We start from the raw sequence: 16409 nt of genomic DNA on the forward strand, positions 1-16409 counted from the left end.
CTCACTAATGCATATTTCACACTATAATACAAGTTTATTGTATAACAGTAAACACAGGCGGCAAATATAGAACACATCTACAATACAGTTAAAAATGAGTGAACATGGGGTACAGGTGTGTTTTACTGTATACCAACTATGAATGGAAACAATCAGAGAGGCAGAGGACATGGAAGAGTGAAATATGAAATATGAAGAGTACAAGGAAAAGGCAGTAAGGAGGAAGAGTATGAGGAAGACTCTACAGGGAGCAAAACTGGTCTGTGCTGTGGTGGTGTGGAATGTTGTCAGCGGGGTGACTGGAATGGGACAGCATTGTCAGTAATGTGGATGATGTGGCTGAACCAGCATGAAGAAGATTGATGCTGAGATAAAATTCATTTCTCACTGACTTGATTTTGCTGTTGTACAACATTGTCGAGGACAGTAAAATGCTTTTCTTTGATATTTTGGATTTTGCAGGGCATTTTTGAAGTATGCAAGTGCTGCAAATACAGACATACAAAACATCCAGAACTTACACAATGCAATATATCTAAACTAGATTCTGATTACTGCAGATTTTTAACAGCATTTGCAACGTGTGTTTCCATATAAAATAAAAGATTATTGTTCTTTAAGTAGCCTACATGCTCAGCAGGCTGTGTTTTCTGTTTTTTGATGTGGTGTTTAATTAATGCCGTGTCGTGTTTATAGATATTCTGCCTGTGTGCATGCTTGATTTTGAGCACAGTTGTAAGTTTTGAGGCAATTGTTTGATTTTGCCAGAAGAATTCCAGGTTTCGTGGCTGTAGTTTGAAGATATGGTTGTTGTGCAAGCTTTTGAGAAAGTGGGTGATCAAGAAATGTTTTTTTTTGTGAAAAACTGTAAAACCGGAGTGACCTGTCCATTCACGTTGTGGACGGGAATCTGGTCGCGATAGCGTTCCTCCATGTAGTCACGTTTTCATTCCGCGGATGGGGAACTGTCTGTTGAGAACTATAGTGCTTCAAAAAACAAGAGTTACATAACATACCTATAAAATATTATACAATGATTAAAGAATACAACAACATATAAAACAATGTGGTTTTTTTTTCATTTATGAATGTTAAATATTGCAAGGAATAGTTTTAAATCATTTTAAACAAAACAAAACACATTTTTAGCTTATAAATAAGGTTGAGGATAGGTGTCACTCCAACCTACTTTACAATACAGTAGTCTGAAAACAAATAGATTGTTTATTCAAGTTGAAGTCATGTTTTTGCTTGTTTGTTTTGTCTTGACACAACATACCCAAAACATTGACAAAAAAGTATTTATATGAATTTTGCAAAGTTTTAGATTTACTTCAACAGTATTCAAACTTAAATTTTAGTGTGGAAAAATTGTATGTATTTGTGACTTGAATGAACAGACTGAGACTGATTGCACATGAGTTAACCTGGCATGACAAAGATCTTTTTTTTCTTAAAGTTTATACTAATAAACTGTAGGGTATGGCAGGATCAAAGTTGATCATAAAACACAGCAACCTCTCAGCAGGACTTCGAGCAGGCACCGACGAGTCTGGGCAAATGGGCCTGTCTAAACACCCTCCCCTGGACTTCAAAGGAGGTTCGGGGGGAGGACAGGGCTGTTCACCAAAGTGACAAAAATCATGTCGCCCACAAGCTGAGAGCCTCGGTTTATTCCAAAAGAATCTCTCTTTCTTTCTCTCTATTTAGCAACAAAAGACTGGTTTAAAGTGCATATCCGTATACCCCCACGTTGTATGTTTGTCTCCCCGTTATTCACCTTCAATATATAACCTCCAATGCATGTGTGCGTCGTGGTATTTCTGTTTATATTTACATTCTTGTACAAACTACAGGTCAATGTGATTGTAACCCTTTCATGGGTCACATCAAAATGTTCCTCTTTTCCTTTCTTAGAATATGGTGTATAGCACAGTAATGTATTTTTATACCATGTTCACTTTATTTTATTCTAAGACTATCTACTGCTCCAAACTCCCAGGCGACCATAAATGCAAATGAGCTGGCGTGCCGGACAAAGAAACATGTTTTCGCGCCCAAAACGATCTCATCACATTGGATCGCCCACCTCGGAGGGGCGTGACGCCCTCGGGTTAAAACATCTGTCCGCTCGCTTGCGTTTGCTCGTTCGTGTTCTTTCAACCTCTCGAGACCTGTCTCTCCTCAGAGATAGCCTCTTCCAGCAGTTTGGGTCAGCTAAATCCAACGGACTCACGGCTCGCTCTGAACCAGGGGTGTCAAACTCATTTTAGGGTAAGGGCCGGATGGAAAGAAAAGTGACAATGTGCGGGCCGAATCACCTTTCTTAAACCATATTGCACCAAATTACAAATTAATGAGCAAAAAAATAGAAAATACTGTTCTGTAAAAGGTGCATTTAATAAATCCTCAGAACTGTTCAATAACACTCTTATTCCTCTTTGAAAAAAATAAAATGTTGTTTAAGTAAAGGCAATCAAAACCCTTTCCTTTAAATATGAATATTTTTTGTCAGATACTTTTTAAACTAGTAATGACAAAATAAGAAAAAATGCAACAGACTCTATTTGTGTACAGACGCGTTACATTAAATATGAACCATACAAGCTATACAATATAAGTCACTAACTAGAAAAACTGCCTTAACATATTTAACAACTCAGTAGTACAGTAGTACAACTTCACTTTAGATATGAACATTAAATATATACTAGAAATTTCCTTTAACAAAGAAAAATATATAGATCGCATCTGTAATGCATTAAGTTTGACTTCATAAAGCAGACGCATGATTTTAATTCCTCCTTCCTGACACCTGACATCTCTTCTCTTCAACCAGTGCATCCACATCAGCAACCAGTTTTTGAGCAGTTGCCACTCTCATAATGTCATTTAGATGTCTGTGTGTGAGTCGAGAGCGCAGGTTGGACTTGTTAATGTTCATTACCGAAAATGCCTGCTCACAGAGGTATGTAGTCCCGAACATGCTGAGAATTTTAGACGCAAAACCTGTCATTTTGGGGAACGTCGGTCCGAGGTGTTGGTAAAATATATCCACAGTGACCGTTGCGAATTTGTCTTTCAAAGATGTGTTGCACTGCAGTTCGATTAGTTCCAGTTGGAGTTCCTCCGGTACATCTGTTGCGCTCGCAGTAAACGGTGAACGGAAGAGAGAGAATTCCTTCTCAAGTTCACTGAAGACCTGGAAACGATGCTGAAATTCATTCTGCAGACCAAGAATTTTTTCTTTGTATTTGTCCATGTTGTCTTTGTCGTGAGCGGTGTGCACAGATTTTAAAGTGGGAAAATGAGCTGGGTTGCCTTGGGAAAGCTGCGTCGCCCACAGATCTAGTTTCATCTCAAATGCGCGAATGCAATCGTAATATTCGGTCACGACTTTGTTGCGGCCTTGAATCTTAGTATTGAGCACATTTAAGTGCTCAGTTACGTCCACCATAAAAGCAAGATCACGAACCCACTGGGGTTCATCCAGCGCAGTCACAGGTTTTCCCTTGTCTTTCATGAACTGACTGATTTCTGCGCGCAGTTGAAAGAAACGTTTGAGTACGGCTCCCCTGCTCAACCAGCGAACTTCGGTGTGGTAGGGTAGACTGTGAGAAATAGTTTTTTCAGATAAAAAGGCCTCAAATTGCCGATGGTTGAGCCCCTTTGCTCTGATGAAATTGACCGTTTTTATTACCACATCCATAATATTGTCCATTTTTAGGGTTTTGCCACACAAAGCTTCCTGGTGTAATATACAATGAAAATTCCAGAATTCCTGGGTTGGGTTCTCTTTTTGAATTTTCTCTTTTAATTTTGTTACCACGCCTGCCTTTTTCCCGACCATGCATGGAGCGCCATCCGTTGCCACACTAACAGCGCGACTCCAATCAACCTCCAGTCTATCCAGAGCACCAATGAGGCTGGAGTAAATGTCGTTGGAAGTAGTCCTGTCTGTCATCGGAACCAGCTCGACAAATTCTTCAGTGATGTTCAAAGATCCATCAACTCCACGAATAAATAACCCCAGCTGAGCTACGTCGTTAATATCAGTACTCTCATCGAGTGCTATAGAGAAAGCAATGAATGACTTAACTTTGTCTTTCAGCTGACGGTTCAGGTCTCCTGCAAGGTCCTCAATTCTTTCAGCCACAGTATTTCTTGACAAGCTAATACTGGCAAATGCCTGTTTTTTCTCAGGACACACAAGCTCCGCCGCCTTTACCATACACTTCTTGACAAATTCTCCCTCTGAAAACGGCTTTGACGCCGCTGCGATTTCGTTAGCAATCAAATAGCTGGCCTTTACAGCTTCATCCGTCCCTGTTCTTTTTGTGAACATTGATTGCTTTTTTTTCAAAGCTAAAGCTAAATTATTTACTTTTTCTGTTCGGAGCTGTCCAGTGTATTTATCATATTTCTCTGCGTGTATCTCATAGTGCCGTTTAATATTGTACTCTTTTTGCACAGCCACGGCTTGTGAGCAGATTAAACATACCGGTCTGCCGTTGACCTCACAGAAGAAATACGTCTCCTTCCATTTCTCCTGAAACATCCGCCCTTCCAGATCAATTTTTCTTTTTTTGGACATTTTTAAAATCACGAATCCTTGCCGCGCAATTTAGCCGTATGTTTTCGAAATTTAGGCGCCGCTTTAGAATGCGCATGCTTGTTAGGGGTTCCGGCAGAAGCCCAATTAAATGATCAATGATAAAATAAAAAAGGAATAAAACCAAACATAATATGGCAGCGAAAAACTAGCCATAAACTTTATTTAATAAAAAGTAAAAAATAATAATAAACTTTTATTTCATATTTGTATTATTTTTCAAATCATCCCGTGGGCCGTATTGGACGTCTTATGGGGCCGTATTCGGCCCGGGGGCCGTACGTTTGACACCCCTGCTCTGAACGCATCAGGACCCTGTGATACGCGCGCCAGCACGTGTCCCGAGAAACAAAGAAGCCAATGCAAGTATCTGAACTATTGCTAACCGAGTTGCGTATAAGCTTTGCCTCTTTTAAATAAGGAGATTTGTCCTTGATGGTTCGTGCAGATGTGAATAGCTGATTTAATACTGCCATTTCTTTGCTTTATCTGTATTTCTTCCATTCTTACTGTTTTACGTTTTTATGTTTGTTTGTTAATGTTTGGTTTTGTTAGTAGTTGTTTTAGTTCCCCCGTAGTGTAGATAAATAAACCGCATGTGTATCCACGCTCGAATTGTTTCTGTGTTTATTTATCACATATCAAGGTCACTTAAACTGCTTGATTTCGTTAAGATTTCTGAATGGTACTGTACTACAGTAAGAATATTGTTTTTCCAGGCCAGGGGAGTAATATTTCTTAGAGTTAATATACGACCTGCTGATCACTTGCTGGACGAGTACATCTTAGTTTGTCGCTGTTATTAATCTGCTGCATCAGGTAAAGTGTATAAAATAATTAATGGTTAATCACAATTAATTATACGTATGTTACTGTGGTTAAACTCATAGTTTCCCGAAATACACTACATATATTGGTGGAGAATGCGCAGGCAGTTTTAAACCTTGTTTTGTGAGCAGAACTCAGTAACTATTCATGTGTGTTTCTATGGGTGTTATGAAACCGAATACTCTCTTAAATGGCACTTTATGTATGAATGAAGGTGTGGACCCTCCCACCTATCCTTGGCAGACTCTTGAGCTTCTCTGCAGAGAAAACCTCAGCCTCTGTCATAGAGTTAGTGACAATACAAAGACGAAGAAATCTCTTTATAGCGCACTATGCTATTATTTAACCGCCCTAAATTGAGCGAAGAAATCCTCTTTTAGCGCAAAGAAGGTAGAGCGAGACTCGCTCCCTTAAGTTACTGCCCCGAAAAAAGCCTCTGTGACCTGTTTAGGAAAAGCCCAAGGTATTGTTAATGATGGTTAAGTTAACTGCAATTTAATGTGACCCTATAAAACGAAGAAATCTTTTATAGAGAGTCCCGATATCGTTTGACCTGCCCTAATCTGAGCGAAGAAATCCTCTTGTTAGCGCGAAGGAACATAGTGGAGCAATTTCCTCCCTAGTTCGTGTAGGCCGAATTATGTGTAATTTTGATGCATTGCGTGTTCCAATGTTGTTCAACTAAGACACACCGCTCCCCGAAGTTTAACCATTAGACTAGCTAACTAATGCGTGCTTTCTTGTTTCCTCTTTTTGAGTAGACGAGGCGGAAGGATACTGTTTTACTGTATATGATTTTACTGTATATTGTATAGTTAAACAGTAGATGACGACCGTTTAAAGGGGAGTGTGATAAAAATCTTGATCAAGTTAATTGTACGACGGCGAAGAAATCCCGTTGTGTTTGTTTGTTTGTTACTGTGTGTTTTAACTCAGTGTTTGGGCAGCGAATAAATCCTGCCGTGCGTCAGGGCATCTAGCAAACTGACGCGGAACTCGGATCCGCCGAGATCAAACGTCACCATCCGTGACGCTTCCCAGCGGGCAATTTGATTTGAATTTATATCAATTTGACGTCAAATGCTGTAACATCATTTTCTTGTAGACCCAGTTTGAATTTCATTATTTAATTTGTGTTTTACGTTATTTTTGATGTAAATTCTTGTCAACAGCAATTGCGGCTGGAATGTTTTTTTTAAAGTGATTGTTAAAGTCTTTGTGTAAACGAGAGTTAAACGTGAGACGTAATCGCATTGAAGTCTAGGGTAGGGTGTTACATCCCACTAACACCAGAGGGCAGTGTGTTGGAAGTGCCTAACATTTTCCTAACTCCGCCCCTTCCTCCCTGACTTCCCTTTGGCGTGGCTTGACCACGCCACCTTGTGGGTCCTCTCAGTCAGTCTTTTCCCTCTTTAACTTCTCTCATTTCCATTTTTGTTGTTTTGATTTCTCAGTTATTTTGTTCATTTGCTTTTGATTTTTATTTTCAGTTTAATTAATTATTATTATAAGAATAATTAGTTTTCGGGTTTACGTGGTTTTAATTTTGTTTTCAGTTATTTCATTATTGTATGTTTCTTTTTTGTTTCATTTCTCATTATTCCCTATACTGCTCCCTACCTAGGAACACAATTAATTAAAATTGATTTTAATTCATTCACTGGGCTCGCAAATCTTAAAGTTTTGACCTTTTATTTTGGGTTATTTCCAGCTATGCCATTAACCCTAGCCTGTTCAGCCTTTGTGTTTCCCTATAGGTAGCACTTCCTCTAAGGCACCTGGGTAGTGAAGTGACGTCTCTCTCCTCAGTGGTGTCTGGTGGGCTGATTTGGCTGTCCTGGCGTGCCTGGCACTGGCGGCGGATAGCCTCGGATACCTCAGTCCCCGCAATCTAGGTGACGGCATGCAGGGAGACTTCAGCCACTGGCACTCCGGTGCGAGTGGGGACCAATAGCGCTGACTGGTGCACTGCAGCAATTTTGGGGTATATAACGCCGGGAAGTGCCACTTAGCGGGAAGAAAAGCCTATGGGCTATGTCTGTTGCGAGTGGCACCCCCGGGTAAAATCCCAATTTTCTCTGTGCCCGTCAGTCAGTTACTCACTAGGTACTGCCAGGTTGGGATGAGAGTTGTGACTGTTTGTGTGGTCGCACCTGGGTGGCATGTAGGGCAAGGGATCTGAGGGGTCTGCCGCTGTGTGTCCAGAAAGGCCGGAGAGTTGGACCTGCTTTACTGGTACCCACCCGGAAGCCCTCACTTCACGCCCAGGTCTATTAAATAAGGTACAGCCCCTACTGAGTTGCTATAGGCGGAAAGAGAAGTAGGAACTCTCCCTTCCACCCCCGTTAAACTGTTTATTTTGTCCCTGTTGGTTTGAGTTTAGCTGCCTCCCTAGCCTATATGACACCATAGCGCCCCCTAGCTGCAGGCCCCGTCATAACTCTAGTGTTGCCAACCAGCTGAGCCAAGTAAGGCAACCCTCTCTGTTCCCTCTTCTATCTTTTTATTTTGGTTTTAAATCCTGTCCTGTTTTACCTTTAGTTTTCTAGAAGACTGAATCTGCCTGAGCCATCAGGGAATTCTCCGTAATGTGTTGATGAAGTAAACTACCCCAGTCAGTAGAATGACCCCCTAAGTTTCAACCCATCGACACATTTGCTCAGACTCTTTCCCTGTACCCACATACCCACACACACACCTACTATCCACCCCGCCAATTCACTGCCAGGATAAATAGGTGTCTAAGTTGCGCCACTGACCTTTCACCCCTGTTAGCTGCACAACACATGATATATAAGTGTAATAGAATCACTTAAGCTTGTAGGGACTTGCATTGGCCTCATTGTGCTCTTCTCCCTTGCCCCCAGTGTGCCAGCATGTCCAGACCATCCAGTCCTGTCACCTGCCAGACCAGCTAGAGACCAGGCAAAGCGATGCGACGGACCAACATCTGCACACGGCAACTGCGCTGAGAGCTGTTGGTCGGACGACCTAAACTAGCGAAGGGACCACGATCTAAACCAGAGCTACAACTACAGAGAGACAACAAACTCATCTGAAGTGCACAGCCAGGATCATCAGTGACCACGACCAGCTCGTCCTACTAGAGCCAGGAGCATGTGCAGAACCGCCTAGACCAGCTGGACCTGCAAATGACAGCGGATGAAGAGGACCAGGAGCTACAGGAGGAGATGAAAGCTACAAGAGTCCTTTGCAACACAGACTGAGCGAAGAGAGCAATTGGAGCAGATGCCAGAGAGGAGCTGGTAGGAAAACTCCAACATGCAGAAGCTCTCTTCATAATGGCCCCGGCTGACAGCAATATAATTACACGGCCAAGGCCTATAAAGGCCATCTGCAAGCAGCCCACGCTGAAGTCCAAGCCATGACTCAGCAATGGAACCAACAGGAACTGAACATAGCTTGCAGACTACAAGGTGAACAGACAGGAGAATGCAACAGAATCTCTCCTGTCCAGCCCCCCAGCTAAAAGCCCAAAGCTGCAAGGGGGGGGGGCGAAAGCCCACTGTTCGCACCTTACTAGCCAGCAAACACAGAGGGGTGGGGCAGGAACCATTCAAAAGAACCTGCAGACACATACCCTGCGTGTCCCCACAGACCCCAGCAAGCTGGCCAGAAACATGACAGCTGTCACCACTAGACGCTGTCACTCTAAACACTGCAGGGGGCCACAACAAACTCCTACCTGAAAAACATTGACTCTCAGGCAGGAACACAGCCCAGTGTGACCACACAAGACAGATCACCTGCTTAGGATCACCTCCAGCCTAGAGGACCACAGCATCCTATGCCAGCAGTCAGAAACTGTCAAAGCGGATTACAGCAGCTACAACACCTCTGCTACAGCCAGCATCCGAGCCTACATGAGAGGACGGAACAGGCGCAAATCTCTCCTGCCTCAGAAATCCGCATCACACTGTGAGTCATCACCTAAGCGCTACGGCCTTCTTCCGCCAAGATCACCTGATATCTGCGGAACTCAGCCCATAAGACCTACAGAGAACATAGCGCTGCCTCCATAATGACTGTTTAAATCCTGCCTATCTCTGCACATCACAAAGAAATGACTCTGGAGGGTGCACCACAGCAGCAGATCTTCAGCAGAGACTCAGCAGATGTTACAGCCTGCCGGGAACAGCCAAGCACCAGACAGGATGCCCTGAGACAACATGGAGCTGACCACTTTCGTCGGACACGAAAGACGGCGCCCCGTGGAAACCCAGCTGGCAACCTAGGAGCCACTGACCTGTTCTGGCCCAACAGTCACCAAGGAATTCATCTCAACACCATGGATGACACCTGTCCAGAGAGCAAAACCGTGCAAATAAGTCTGAGCCAGCAGAGATCCTGAGAACATCAAAGGAGCTGATTCCACAAGAAACCTCAACAGGAGGATGTAAAAATCCAAATCAGACTCTTTTCAACCACAAGTGGCATGAGAAAGGAATAACCCTCATGAATGCCCTCCTACGGAGAAAACGTCCAGATCTCTGCAACCTGCTTGTCGACCACAGAGACAGTCATCCGAACACAAGATGAGCATGGCACCCAGACCGCATCTCATCAGACGGCTGACTACCCAGAACAAGCCGAGACACACACACGCGGCCATCAACTGAGGTATGACTGAAACAAGAAGTTTGCACACACCTGACCAGAATCTCCACGAGCATGTACACCCCATGTACATATCACGGATGGACACACGCCCTCTCTTCACCAGCAGAGACCTGCTAAATTGTTTTGAGCCTCTAAGAGACTTTAACCATTACAAAATAATTGGGCTCAAGTACGGGAACTTCCGCTTCACAGCCAGCCAACTCGTCTGAAATGCATTGCCAGGTCACAAAGTTAGGCATGACATCTCAGCCGGTCGCGAGAACTCAGTCTCAAGGTCAAACCAGCCGACGATCCAAACGTTTCCTGCCCTTACATGCCAAAGGCACATCAACAAGTGACATGATGATAGCAGGCACCATACAGGAACTAGGGGCAGATATCTCAGACATCAGCTTTGCACTGTTCACACGCCCTCGACGACAACACCAGCATCAGACATTTCCTCTTCTGTCAAGTGCGCGCAGTTTCCATTGGACTCATGCCTGTCAACCACGGCCATGGCCTAGGACACCCTTGCTTTGAACTTGAAATGGAATAACCAATGCTGTAACTGCTACTTCCTGGTTCTCGTGAATCTCACAGCCCCATGGGGGCCCTGTCAAGTACGAGAACTTTCTGCCAGACAAGACTAGCCCAGAGCTTTGCACTCTGGTGAATAAATGAGACTGTAGCACCTGCATTCACCAAAAGCGGTCATTGTTCAGCTCAACACACAGTGGGACCAAGCCTTCAACCACACATATTCAATGGAATACGTGGAGCATGGCCCACTCTGGAAGCCACACCCCCTTTTTACTGAATACGTCATCTTTTGCAGCGTGCATACTGTACAAGTGAGTACATTTACCAAAGATTTTGAACAACGTCTTTATGAAGAGAATGACAGCAGGTTACCACTCCAAGGAGATGGACCACGCCTTGCACCTGCCATCAACGGCCAGTGCTAGAGCTGCTCTTCACAAAAGACAATGATGCAGAACTAATGTCAACTATGTGGCCCCACTCACAGAACCACATGACATTACATCCCAAGCTAGCTGCATCCTGGGCTACACAGAACACCACCTACAAGGTTCGTGAACTGTTAAAAGAACTGCCCACTCATGTAAATGAGCGCTCAAGATGGTGCCATGTACACACCAAATGGCACCTGCGCTTCACCACATGCCTGATCTACCCTTGCTGAATGGAGTTCCATCTGAAAGCTGGACTTCCCAAACACTGCCTTAACACTGGTCTACACTGACAACGTGACCAGAACGAAAGGGGGGTAGCCAAGCACCAGCTGAACACGGCTCTTACCACAGCCTGAGCACCCAGATGACAAGAGCTGCTCCGTGCTTCACAAGCCATCCAGCGATGTTCCATTCACATCAGAACACAGAAGGTAATCATAGAGACCTGCCACCAACCTGTGATGTTTCTAACAGTCAACGCCTCCTCACCACAGATCCCATGCACACAAAGCCACATGGTCGACAACACAATGGTGAGGCACTGCACGCCCAGAGCAGGTGTTTTGTGGAAAATGACAAGCCTGTCCCACTGCAACACTTCAAGCTGGGGCCCCAAACATCACAGCACAAGTGACAGCTATCCGGATTAATCCTTCAAATCGCAAAAACTCCATCAGACAATTTCTTACCTGCATAGACTCAAAGTAGGCCAAGCTAAGTTTCACACGCTATCACTTGGCAAGAAACATAGCGAATCATAAGCCAGTTGAGCATTAACACCTGTTCCAGACACCTAGTGTCATCACAAAGGAACACGATATGCTCCTCTGCGGGAAAAGGTGAAAGAACATTCAAAGTAAACCTGTGAAAACTGAGGCATTTTGCGGCAACCGGTGGTCACCAAAAACCCACCCGCCCATACCAAGCATCGCTTCTAAGCCACAGCTACCACCTCACGCCGCCCGCATCACACCCACCCACACTGGCTCTGCCTAAAATACAGCTTCGCTTAAGCAACCACCAACGCTCACAAGCGATGCTAAACACCTTCCTTTCACGATGTCCAACCTTGCTGCGTCTGATAAGCAAAATCCTCTAGTCTGTTCCTGTAACAACACAGCGCCACGGCGTGCAACTTTCCAGGAACAAAGGGGGGTCATGCTGATGTATGCCTACGACGCACCATGGGCCAGACACCACGACACCAAAGCCACTAACACACAAAGAAGTGGCGCACTGCCCTGGCATGCAGCGACAGAGCACATCAGTAGATGTTGAGTTGATTCTAGCTCCAACCAGCAAACTTCACACCCTCACTATGACGCAAAACAGCCACCTCCCCAGGGTAGAACATCAAGAAAGATTGTGTGTGACCTGTGCCCAGGTCAACAAGGGGCAACCATGACTTTTTACAATCACACGCAAGTTCACCAAGCGGGTAGAGTACCACCCAGCATCCCACGAGACAGACCACTGCATCACAGCACACCTCCACATGTTCTCCAGGTTCAGACGGCCACTGATAACCAGCTCAGACAGAAACACCCACTCCAGGACCGACATCAGGCACAGAAGTTTTGGAAACCAACAAGCATACAAGCCTAACTCCATTCTCTGGAACCAGTCTCAGCCGGCCAAGTGTAAGGAACCAACTGAACAACGAGCAGTACGCTGGAGAAGTATGTGTCTGTTAACATGTAAACTGGGACGGGAACAGCCTCCTTGTGTCCACCGCCATCAAAGGGACCTCAAACCAACCGACGTGTGTGTCTCTTTTTGATCTGATGGCCTAAGCTCAGACAATACCACCACAACATCCAAAGCGCCAACCAAGAGACTTCAACCTAGTCACACCCTACACCGCTCACCAGTACTTCAATGAAAGACACCGGAGCATGACACCTGCTTTTGCTCTGTAATCACTGCAGAAAACGTGAAGGCGAGAGAGCATGCTGCACCCGGCAAGATTCACAAGAGGAACGTGATGTGGATGACAAGATTTGATGTCATAACAACTACGTGAGACAACCTCCCATCTGTTGTCCAAGAAACTTCTGCCACCTTAGGGCCAACCAACCCCCTTCAAGCCCATCTTGCATACTCTCTGGGTAGTGCGATCCCTCTGCACATAGCCCCCGAGCAAGGCGAGATGGCATTTCTACTGAACCTACCTATTATCGAGGCCTTACAGACTCTGGATCGGATGTCTGCTCTCGCCAACTCCCCTGTGGTCCGGTCCTGGACCGCCGCGGACACTGCACTGTGCCTCACGACCACATTAGGGTATGCCCTTGTTCTTGGTTTGTCCTTCGTCCTTTACAAAAGGGTCAATGGAATGCAGGAGTCAGTGAACAAATGTACGGCGGCGTTTCCTCGGGCATTCAAACGGAGCCGTGAGAAGAGAGGCACGCAAGCTGAGCCCGAACCTAACCTCCTCGAGATGGACCCCCCGCCAGGGCACCACAGCACTGAGGACCAGTAAGACCCACCGGTCACCTCGACCATTACGATCCAGACAACCATCGGCCGTCTAAGCTTCTACAAACCCCATCGTCCGAAAGGGGGAATGTAGGGTATGGCCGGATCAAAGTTTACCATCTGTGATCGTAAAACACAGCAACCTCTCAGCAGGACTTCGAGCAGGCACCGACGAGTCTGGGCAAATGGGCCTGTCTAAACACCCTCCCCTGGACTTCAAAGGAGGTTCGGGGGGAGGACAGGGCTGTTCACCAAAGTGACAAAAATCATGTCGCCCACAAGCTGAGAGCCTCGGTTTATTCCAAAAGAATCTCTCTTTCTTTCTCTCTATTTAGCAACAAAAGACTGGTTTAAAGTGCATATCCGTATACCCCCACGTTGTATGTTTGTCTCCCCGTTATTCACCTTCAATATATAACCTCCAATGCATGTGTGCGTCGTGGTATTTCTGTTTATATTTACATTCTTGTACAAACTACAGGTCAATGTGATTGTAACCCTTTCATGGGTCACATCAAAATGTTCCTCTTTTCCTTTCTTAGAATATGGTGTATAGCACAGTAATGTATTTTTATACCATGTTCACTTTATTTTATTCTAAGACTATCTACTGCTCCAAACTCCCAGGCGACCAAATGCAAATGAGCTGGCGTGCCGGACAAAGAAACATGTTTTCGCGCCCAAAACGATCTCATCACATTGGATCGCCCACCTCGGAGGGGCGTGACGCCCTCGGGGTTAAAACATCTGTCCGCTCGCTTACGTTCGCTCGTTCGTGTTCCTTCAACCTCTCGAGACCTGTCTCTCCTCAGAGATGGCCTCTTCCAGCAGTTTGGGTCAGCTAAATCCAACGGACTCCTGGCTCGCTCTGAACGCATCAGGACCCTGTGATACGCGCGCCAGCACGTGTCCCGAGAAACAAAGAAGCCAATGCAAGTATCTGAACTATTGCTAAACGGTTGCGTATAAGCTTTGCCTCTTTTAAATAAGGAGATTTGTCCTTGATGGTTCGTGCAGATGTGAATAGCTGATTTAATACTGCCCTTTCTTTGCTTTATCTATTTTCTTCCATTTTATACTGTTTTACGTTTTTATGTTAGTTTGTTAATGTTTGGTCTTTGTTAGTAGTTGGTTTTAGTTCCCCCGTAGTGTAGATAAATAAACCGCATGTGTATCCATGCTCGAATTGTTTCTGTGTTTATTTATCACATATCAAGGTCACTTAAACTGCTTGATTTCATTAAGATTTCTGAAGTGGTACTGTACTACAGTAAGAACATTGTTTTTCCACACCAGGGGAGTAATATTTCTTAGAGTTAATATACGACCTGCTGATCACTCGCTGGACGAGTACATTTAGTCTGTCGCTATTATTGATTCTGCTGCATCAGGTAAAGTGTATAAAATAGTTAATGGTTAATCACATTTAATTATACGTATGTTACTGTGGTTAAACTCATTAGTTTCCCCGAACTACGCTACAAAACTAATGATTAACTACTACTTTTTGCAACATAACTATAATTTACTCTCCATGATAGAGTGCTAATATAATGTATTTTGTTTTGTGTTTTGGTTCATATCATTTCTTAGGGTTCAGGTTTCAATAGCAGTTGCACGGTGTTCACTGTGATCTCAGCTTCATCTGAAACTTCGGACAAATATCAATCGCACCCAAGTGCCCTTTTGAAGTGGGAATACTGAAGGGAGATCTCATTGGCAAACTGAGTAATAAACACAGCGCAACTTTCTCTTTATCCGACACGGCACTTTGTGTTGCGTCATCTTCAGCGGTGACGAGGATGCAAATATGACATTGGAAGCAGACCGATAGCCTGACGCTACGTTGCCTGTATCTGTGTATTGAATTATTGCACCTGAGGACTTAAATCTTACAAATCAACAAAGACACCCCTACTCTCCGGAAAAAAAACTCTTCGGATCTACACGATTTACAAGAATAGCACATTTTGATTTAAAACAGTGAATTTCGACGAAAAGCGACAAGTTTGCAGGCACGTAGGCTATTTATGGATTCACCTTACACCTATCATTTGCGTAATGCTTGTTAAACCAGCATTTTTTCAAATCCAGTCCTTCAGTTTCACCACACATGTTTTTAGACAACTGACACATTTTTGGAGGGGGCTGAGGACTGACGTGTAGAAACACTGAAACAATTCCTGAATACACCTGAGGCTAAAAACAAGTTTTGATTTCCTTTACTGTGTCTTTAGATGATCAGTAGAGTATTATAAGATATACATTGATTGATCTTTGACAAGGGGCGGTTCTAGGGGGGGCCAGTTCCCCTGTGTCAGCACACTTGGTCACCCCTAAATCTGGAATCGTTTCTGGAATTTTTTACCACAACTGAGCAATTTCGGCTGCAATGCACAGTTTGTCCTGCGAGTGGCAGTAATGATGCTTGTGTGCCAAAAGGAAGGTTAAGCAAGCAAGACGCAAACAATGTCGAGTCTGTGCGCCTTCAGCGAGAGTACGTCTACATCATACAGGTAATGGAAATATTTTGTAAAATATAATGAAAATGCATATCATTACACATCATATTAAAATACTGACCTATATTTTCCGGTGTTGCGCATGTTACATCTACATATAAAGCAGTCGTGACTCGTGCCTGTACAAAGAATCAGCTGCTGCCAGAGAACGCGTAACACACAAAAGAAATTTTATTTGTTAATGAAATGAGATCAAATGTAACTTACATTTATTGGGGTGAATGTTTGATAAAATGCACTTTTGCCTTATAATTAAAATAAATGGTCTGTCATTCCCAAGGAATTAGCAGAGTTCAAGTAATCAATAGAGTTTATTCTATACTGTCCTGTATATTACTTGTGGTGTATTTGAGAGTCGAGTTTCATTTACAC

This window comes from Triplophysa rosa, linkage group LG11 (assembly GCF_024868665.1).
Source record: "Triplophysa rosa linkage group LG11, Trosa_1v2, whole genome shotgun sequence".
Classification (NCBI taxonomy): domain Eukaryota; kingdom Metazoa; phylum Chordata; class Actinopteri; order Cypriniformes; family Nemacheilidae; genus Triplophysa; species Triplophysa rosa.